At 57.6% G+C, this 6,881-nt stretch overlaps 1 long non-coding RNA gene across 1 annotated transcript; it reads right to left on the bottom strand.

The window, feature by feature from the left end:
- Positions 1–2,539: 2,539 nt before the first annotated feature.
- Positions 2,540–5,452, bottom strand: LOC146398441 (uncharacterized). The gene is made up of 2 exons (XR_014822090.1): positions 5,347–5,452; positions 2,540–3,359 (listed from the first exon to the last, which is right to left on the bottom strand). It is a non-coding gene; the product is annotated as an uncharacterized LOC146398441 (long non-coding RNA).
- Between the last annotated feature and the right edge of the window lie 1,429 nt (positions 5,453–6,881).

Raw genomic sequence — 6,881 nt, 5'->3', positions numbered from 1 at the left:
GAAGCTGAAAAGTTCCTGAATGCCCAGCTGTGGAGGTTGAAATATGCTGTTTGCCAGGGAACCAGGGTTTTCCCACGACTTTAGGCTGGTTTTGTTTTTATTTTATTTTATTTTTAATGTTTTTGGCCATGCTCTTGCATGCGCAAGTTCCCAGGCCAGGGATCAAACCCGATGCCGTGATAATGCTGAGTCCTTAACCCCCGTGCCACCAGGGAACTCCTAGGGTGGTTTTCGGGAGGACTGGAGCGCCATCTACAGACAGGATTGACTGATATTTCCAACCGCTGTTCCCTGTCGTCACGAGGGTCTCTGCTTTGAATAAGCGCTTTTTTTCTTATGACCAGAGCCGGAGGGGTTGCCCGAGGCCTCCTTGCTGGCTGGGTCAGGTTGGTCAACAATAGGTCCCACCCCCCACCCCATTTTCCAAATGGGGCACAGTGTGCTGATGTAACTTTTCCTTCTTCTTTTTTTTCTTTTTTTTGTCTTTTTAGGGCCACATCCTCTGCATATGGAGGTTCCCAGGCTAGGGGTCAAATCAGAGCTGCAGCTGCCGGCCAGCACCACAGCCACAGCAACACTGGATCCGAGCCATGTCTGTGGCCTACACCACAGCTCATGGCAGTGCTGGATCCTTAACCCACTGAGTGAGGCCAGGGATCGAACCTGCGTCCTCATGGATGCTCGTCAGGTTGGTTCCCACTGAGCCACAATGGGAACTCCCCTTCTTTTTTCTTTTCGGCCCTTTTCACATTGTTTTAAATGACCGTGCCCGAGGCACATGAAGTTCCAGGGCCAGGGACTGACTCTGAGCCACAGCTGTAGCCTATGCAGAGGATCCAGCTCACACCTCTGCAGCAACCTGAGCTGCTCCAGCTCGTTCTTAACTCACTGAGCCACAGTGGGAACACTGGCGCTTTCCACGTTTGATTCACATTTCAAAGCGTCTAATCTCAGAAGCACGATTCTGCGTGTCAGGCCCGCTTGCTGGTTGGTCATGTGTGGTAAGTACTTTGCACAGAGATCCAATCCCCTGTTCAGAACATCCCCATTGGAGCAGAAACGAACTGGACTAGTGTCCATGAAGATGCAGGTTCGATCCCTGGCCTCGCTCCATGGGTTAAGATCTGGTGTTGCCGTGAGCTGTGGTGTAGGTCACAGACATGCCTTGGATCCTGTGTTGCCGTGGCTGTGGCACAGGCCGGGAGCTGCAGCTTGGATTTGGCCCCTCGCCTGGGAACTTCCCTATGCTGTGGTGTGGCCCTAAACAGCAAAAACAAAAAAGCCCTTATCAAGTCCCATATAAACACCTGAAGCAAAACCATCCTGAGTGTTGCTTTGGCTTGTTGGCTGAACAAGAATTAAACACCAAGGGCCGCAGTACCCTGTGTCCTGCCTTAAACTGCTTCACCTGTAGCCTTTCACTAAGCCACTTGGGTTAAAAGCAGGCCCTCCTGAGGTTTCCTTTAGGAAACACGTTATACCAAGAGATCTGGTAGTTCCTTCCTGAGTCCTCCTCTAAATCCTAAATTCCATGTGGACGCTTCTGGGTCTAGGCGTCCATGATGGTGCCTTGATAAGAGGAAAAAAAAGTCCTGTTGCCAATGTGAACGCCGTCTGATTCCTGCTTCGGTGGATCGGGCGGAAGGCCTGGGGCCCTGACCGGCCCTCGGCCCTGGGTGCTGAGGGGAGGCAGGAACAGCCTCACAGCCAGCGCGTCCCTCGCAGGGAGGTGCTGGGTGCGGAAGACAGGGCTGGTCCCAGGGGTCCGGGAGGGCTGCCTGGAGGAGGCAGCATCAGGGGAGGCCTCTGCTGGGTTCCACAGCGTGCCTGGCCTCTGACGTAGCCTCGCCTGGAAGTGGGACCTTTGTAGGTGTGATCCAGTTGACACGAGGCGGTGCCGGGTCCAATGACTTGCGTCCTCACAGGAAGAGGGAAGCGTGGGCGCAGGCGCAGGAGCAGAGACGCGGGCTGGGGAGGCCGGGGACGACCCCGCCCCTGGCTGTCGGAGGGGTCTCTTCCCCTCCGCACTGCCAGGGAATGGAACTCTGTCTGATGCTCTCTGCGCCCAGGAGGCCGCACAGAGCCCCGCGGCGGGAGGAAGCCGGCCCCGCGCGCCCCCCGCCTCCACCAGCAGGTGGCGCCCTGGCCGCTCGGCGGCCCCGGCCCGGTGTGGCCGGTGCGGCGGGTGATCCACGGTCGCGGGGCGTGGAGAGCGCCCTGCAGGCTCCGCCCGGGCCAGTCCCCGATGCCGCGGCCCTTGTCGGGGCTCCCACCCACCTGCGTGAGGATGGAGCGTGTCTAACCCCCGGGAGGGCGCGCGCGCAGCCCACCGTCCTCCCTCTCCAGGCCCGGCTCGGGGGGTCCGAGAACACCTGGCCCCCCGGGAGGCAAAGACCGGGCGGCGAGACTGAAGCCTGGCGCCCGCCGCCCCCGCGCCGACGCCTCTCCCTGCCTCGGTTTCCCGATTTCCCGTAGGAAACGCTGGAGTTCGCGGAGCGGGGGAGGCTCCGCCCCCAGGGAGGACTGACAGCCCCGAAACCCCGGGTGATTTTGGTGTTTATTTGGGGGCTTGTTGTTTCCGTTTTTTTCGTTGTGATACAGCACGCAGAACACAGACTTCGCCGTGTTAACGTTTTTCAGGGTTCACTTTGGGGGCATTAGGTGTGCAGGGTGTTGGGCGACCTTTGGCACCGTCACCTCCAGAGCTGTGTCGTCTTCCCAAAGCGGAACTCGGCCCCCTTAAGCCCGCATCCCCCCCGCCCCGCACAGCCCCTGTCCACCGGGCTTCCTCCTGTCCCCGTGGATGGGACCTCTGGGTGTCTCAGAGGGGGAATCATGCAGTGTTTGTCCTTTCGCTTCTGGCTTATCGCGCTCAGCACAATGTCTTCAGCTTCATCCGCGTCGTAGCGTGTGTGTGTGTGTGTGTGTGTGTGTGTGTGTCTGAATTTCCTGTCTTTTGACAGCCGCCCAACCTCCCATTGCTGGTGTGGACCCCATTTCTCCTCATCTGTGGATGGACACTTGGTTGCTTCCACCGTCTGGCTCCTGTGAATCACGCTGCTTTGAACATTTGTGTGCAAGTGCAGGTGGGAGGCTCTGTCCTCCCAGTGCCTGTTTCTTCAGGCCCCTGGAAGCGTGGGTGCCCCTGTCGGAGATCCAGCAGGCACCGCGGCATCAGCAGTGTGGCCTGTGCTTGCAACGTGCATGCCAGACCCAGAGCCGGGAAAGCAGCTCAGATCTGCCGCAGATTCATCCTGCAGGCGGCCAGCTGAGCGGGGGAGCCCGGGAAGGCAGGCTTCCGAAACAGAACCACCCCCGCCTGTCACTCTTCTTCCTAAAAAGGCTCCATATTCAGATGTCTTCTTGCAAAAAAAAAGAGAAAAGACAAAGAACCTTTTTACCTTGAAACATCATCACTTATGATCCTTGAAATCTTGCACATGTAATGTTTATGTAACTGCGTTCGTGTGACACACAGAGGCTTCAAAGCTGCCTGGTGCGTTTGGGGGCAGAGGAGGAGGAAGAAGAGGTGAAGAATTGCTCTGCCTGGTCTGCTGGCAGCCCAGCAGTCCAAGACCCGCTGGGCAAAAGCTGGTGTCAGCTCTGTGGTCACACTGTCCGGGCTTCTGCCCTCCCATATGCCAGCAGGTTTTTACTGCCTCCTGGAAGGCAGAGCCAGGCCAGCGAAGGGGCAGCTATAGGCTCAGGATAGAGACAAGCTTTCAAATGATTAGAAAGGCAATCTCGATAGGTGGTGAGCCCACTGTCCCCAGAGGTATGCAAATAGAAACTGAAAGACCATCGGTAAGGGATAGTGTGACAGGCAGAGAGTGGGGGGTTCTTAGAGGACCTCATTGGCCCAGGAGTATTTGCCTACATCCTTTTTTTTTTTAGGGCCACACCTCTGGCACACCGATGCCCGGGGGCTAGGGATTGATCAAATCAGAACTGCAATTGCCGGCCTACACCACAGCCACAGCGTCTCCAGATCTGAGCCATGTCTGTGACCTGCACCACACATCACGGCAATGCCAGATCCTTAACCCGCTGAGCGGGGCCAGGGAATCAAACCCATGTTGTCATGAATACTAATCGGGCTCTTAACCCACTGAGCCATCATGGGAACTCCGAGTGTGTCGACATCTTTTGAAACTCTTTGCCTCACTGGAGGAAGCATGCTCACCAGGCCACCTGTGACTACACGTGGAGTCCTGGGAGGCAGGATCCAGGAGGGGCCTTCAAAGTGTGGTTTTTTCCACCCAGACAACAACCGGGCCAATAACAGCACTAGGTCCTGGGGGGCTGCCTACGGAGGGCTGCCCGTGGCGCCTCCTCTCGGCAGGAGAATTGTGTTAAGAACCAGGATTCTGAAGCCTCACTGTCTGGGTCCACCTCCTGTGTGCGGCAGGACGGGACCCCGTGGAGGACGTTTCCTTCCCAAGGCCAGGAGGGAGGCCTCCACTCCAGGCAGGCCTGCCCTACGTGAACCACCACTGTCACCGTCCCTGTGGGCGTCTGCTGTGTGCCAGCTACCCTTCCGGTAACTCACTAACCCTCCCAAGCTCTCCAAGATGCCTCCTTTCATTTTATAGGTAAGAAAATGGAGCCCAGAGAGGTTTATTAACTTGCCCAAGATCACACAGCCAATCAGTGGTAAAATTCCAGTAGAGCTGGGACTTGTCGGGGCTCCCGCTCTGCCGGCCTGCAGCCCCCACCTCCACTGTGATGTGCCCACAAGCCCTCCAGGGCTCTCCCAGCTGCACCTCCTGAACCACAGGCTGCTCAGTGACAAGTCACCCCTTCACTCCAAGGAGAAGCTGGTCCCACCTGGTTAATGCCGGGCTCAGCCCACAGGCCTCGCCAGCCCACCTCTCCTGAATCCCGCCCAGGCCTCGTCGCCCGCATTTCCGGAGGCACAGAGCTTCCATACCCAGGTTACACCTTAGATTGCCCACCTCCTGCGACATCATGCGGGGACAGTGACAGGGTGAGCCTGAGGCTCATCTCGGGAGGAACACCGAGGGCAGGTGCCCCTGTCTACAGGGCTGGCTCAGGCTTTGCATACAGTAAGCAGTCAGCAAGTGCTTGCTGTTTTATTGACTGAGCAGGGAAGGAGTGAGGCTGCCTTGGGTAACCTGGGTATCTGGTGACATTCAGGTCAGGGGCCGCGTCCCAGCTCTGACACTTGGACGGGTCACGCTCCTTCCTTGGGCTTTGGTCCCCCCCGCCCCCCGCCCCCGCCTCTCAGGGGTGTGTGAGCGGGGTTCATGCCAGGTCCCCCCATCAGACCCTCCCCCACCTGGCTGCTGCAGGTGCTTCCACCAGGACGCAGCCCTGCACCCTCACCTGGGCTCCTGGAGCAGAGGCGCTGAGCCTGGGGTGTCCCGGGGGCCCTCAGCTCCTGGCTGACAAGAGCGGGAAGTCTGAAAGCCTGGGTGCCAGCTACTTCCCCTGAGATGGAGTGTATGCCCAAGCCACTTGAAGCAGCAGGCTGAGGCTGGGGCTTCTCCTGAATAAACCACTCACACAAATACTTGGCTGGAGGCTGCTTCCAGAACCAGCCGAACACGCAGGCGTAAGTCTCCCCCCACTGAGCCTGAGCCACTTGATGTGACCGCATAACAGAACCTTCCTTGTCGGTGACCTCAGAGAGCGCCTGCGGTTCATGGGCTCTGTTGTTTACCTGCAGTTCCCCAGGAGAGGCTGTGCCCCGGTCCCCTTCCCCGGGGGAGCTGCGTGGCTCTAGGAAGGAGGAGAATCTGTGACACCCGCAAAGCCTGTGTAAAGCGCTTTGTTTCAGAAATCGATTCACTTGCTTCCAGCAGTTCCTGGCCCTGGAGAGTTCCGTGTTGCTCACGATCCCAAATAAGGCAGAAGAAAACTCGGGTAGGAAGTTGAGCAAGAAGCTGCACGTTGCCTGCCCAAATCCAACCTCCCCTCCTCTCGAGGTGACCAGATGAGCAGCTGAAAGACTACGTTTCCCACTTCCTGGCAAACGGGATGGCCAGTGACATCCAAGCAGAAGCGGTTGGGCAGGATTTCCAATAAAACTCCAAAAGAGCTTCTGGGTGCTGCTTTTATTTTTTTCCTTTTTCTTCCCGCCTGGGACTAGGTATGCGATGGCTGGCACTCCAGTGGCTCTTTTGTGACCTCGAGGATGGCACCCTCTAACTATGGCAGAGCAGAAAGACAGGTTTGTGGGTTCCTGAGGACTCTCTGGAGCTGTCATGCCCGTCCTAGGAGCTCCTGACGTCACTGACCTGTGCGAAGAGACCTTTATTTTATATCAACCACTATCTTCCAGGTCTCTGCTGCTTATAGCTACGTCCATGTACTCACTAGTGGAGACGTTACCACAGGTCTACAGTTTTGGTCCAAAGTGAAACCGGAGTCTCTGTTTCTGGCCCCTCCTTCAACAGGGCCACCTGGTCCTGCTCACTGAGACTTGAGTGAGTGACGCGTTACATCGCTGAGGATACTACACCAGGCCCGGGGCCCAGGCCTGCCTGTTAAGCGAATTGGAGAATTCCGCCTTCGGGCGTAGGGCCAGGTGGGGGCAGGTGACACCTGGGGCCTTCCTGGTTCTGCACAGAAAGGCGGGAGCGAAAGAGGACAGAATCCAGTCTCTCCCTTTGCGGGCCCTCCAGCCTCCATCTAATGATGGGATCACAGAAGCTGAGGGCCAGCGCAGCCCCTGTTCGGAGTAGCGGGAAAGCCCTGGGAGCAGCCGGACGTCCAGGAGCAGTAAAGGGGTAAATTGTGTGTGTTTACCTGTGTGTGTGCGAAGTAACCCCACGTCTCCTGCTGCTTGTGAAACACAGGTGCCTCCTGCCTGCGTGACGTCCAGCATGGAAGTAGGGCCAGAGGCTTCTCGATGGTGT

This window comes from Sus scrofa, chromosome 12, assembly GCF_054392235.1.
Source record: "Sus scrofa isolate SSC_HxYL_T2T_F1_AM1 chromosome 12, Sscrofa_HxYL_maternal_Yorkshire_Landrace_v2.0, whole genome shotgun sequence".
In the NCBI taxonomy this organism is placed as follows: Eukaryota; Metazoa; Chordata; class Mammalia; order Artiodactyla; family Suidae; genus Sus; species Sus scrofa.
The sequence above is the reverse complement of the archived record's forward strand: the minus strand, read 5'-3'. Positions and strand labels throughout refer to the sequence as shown.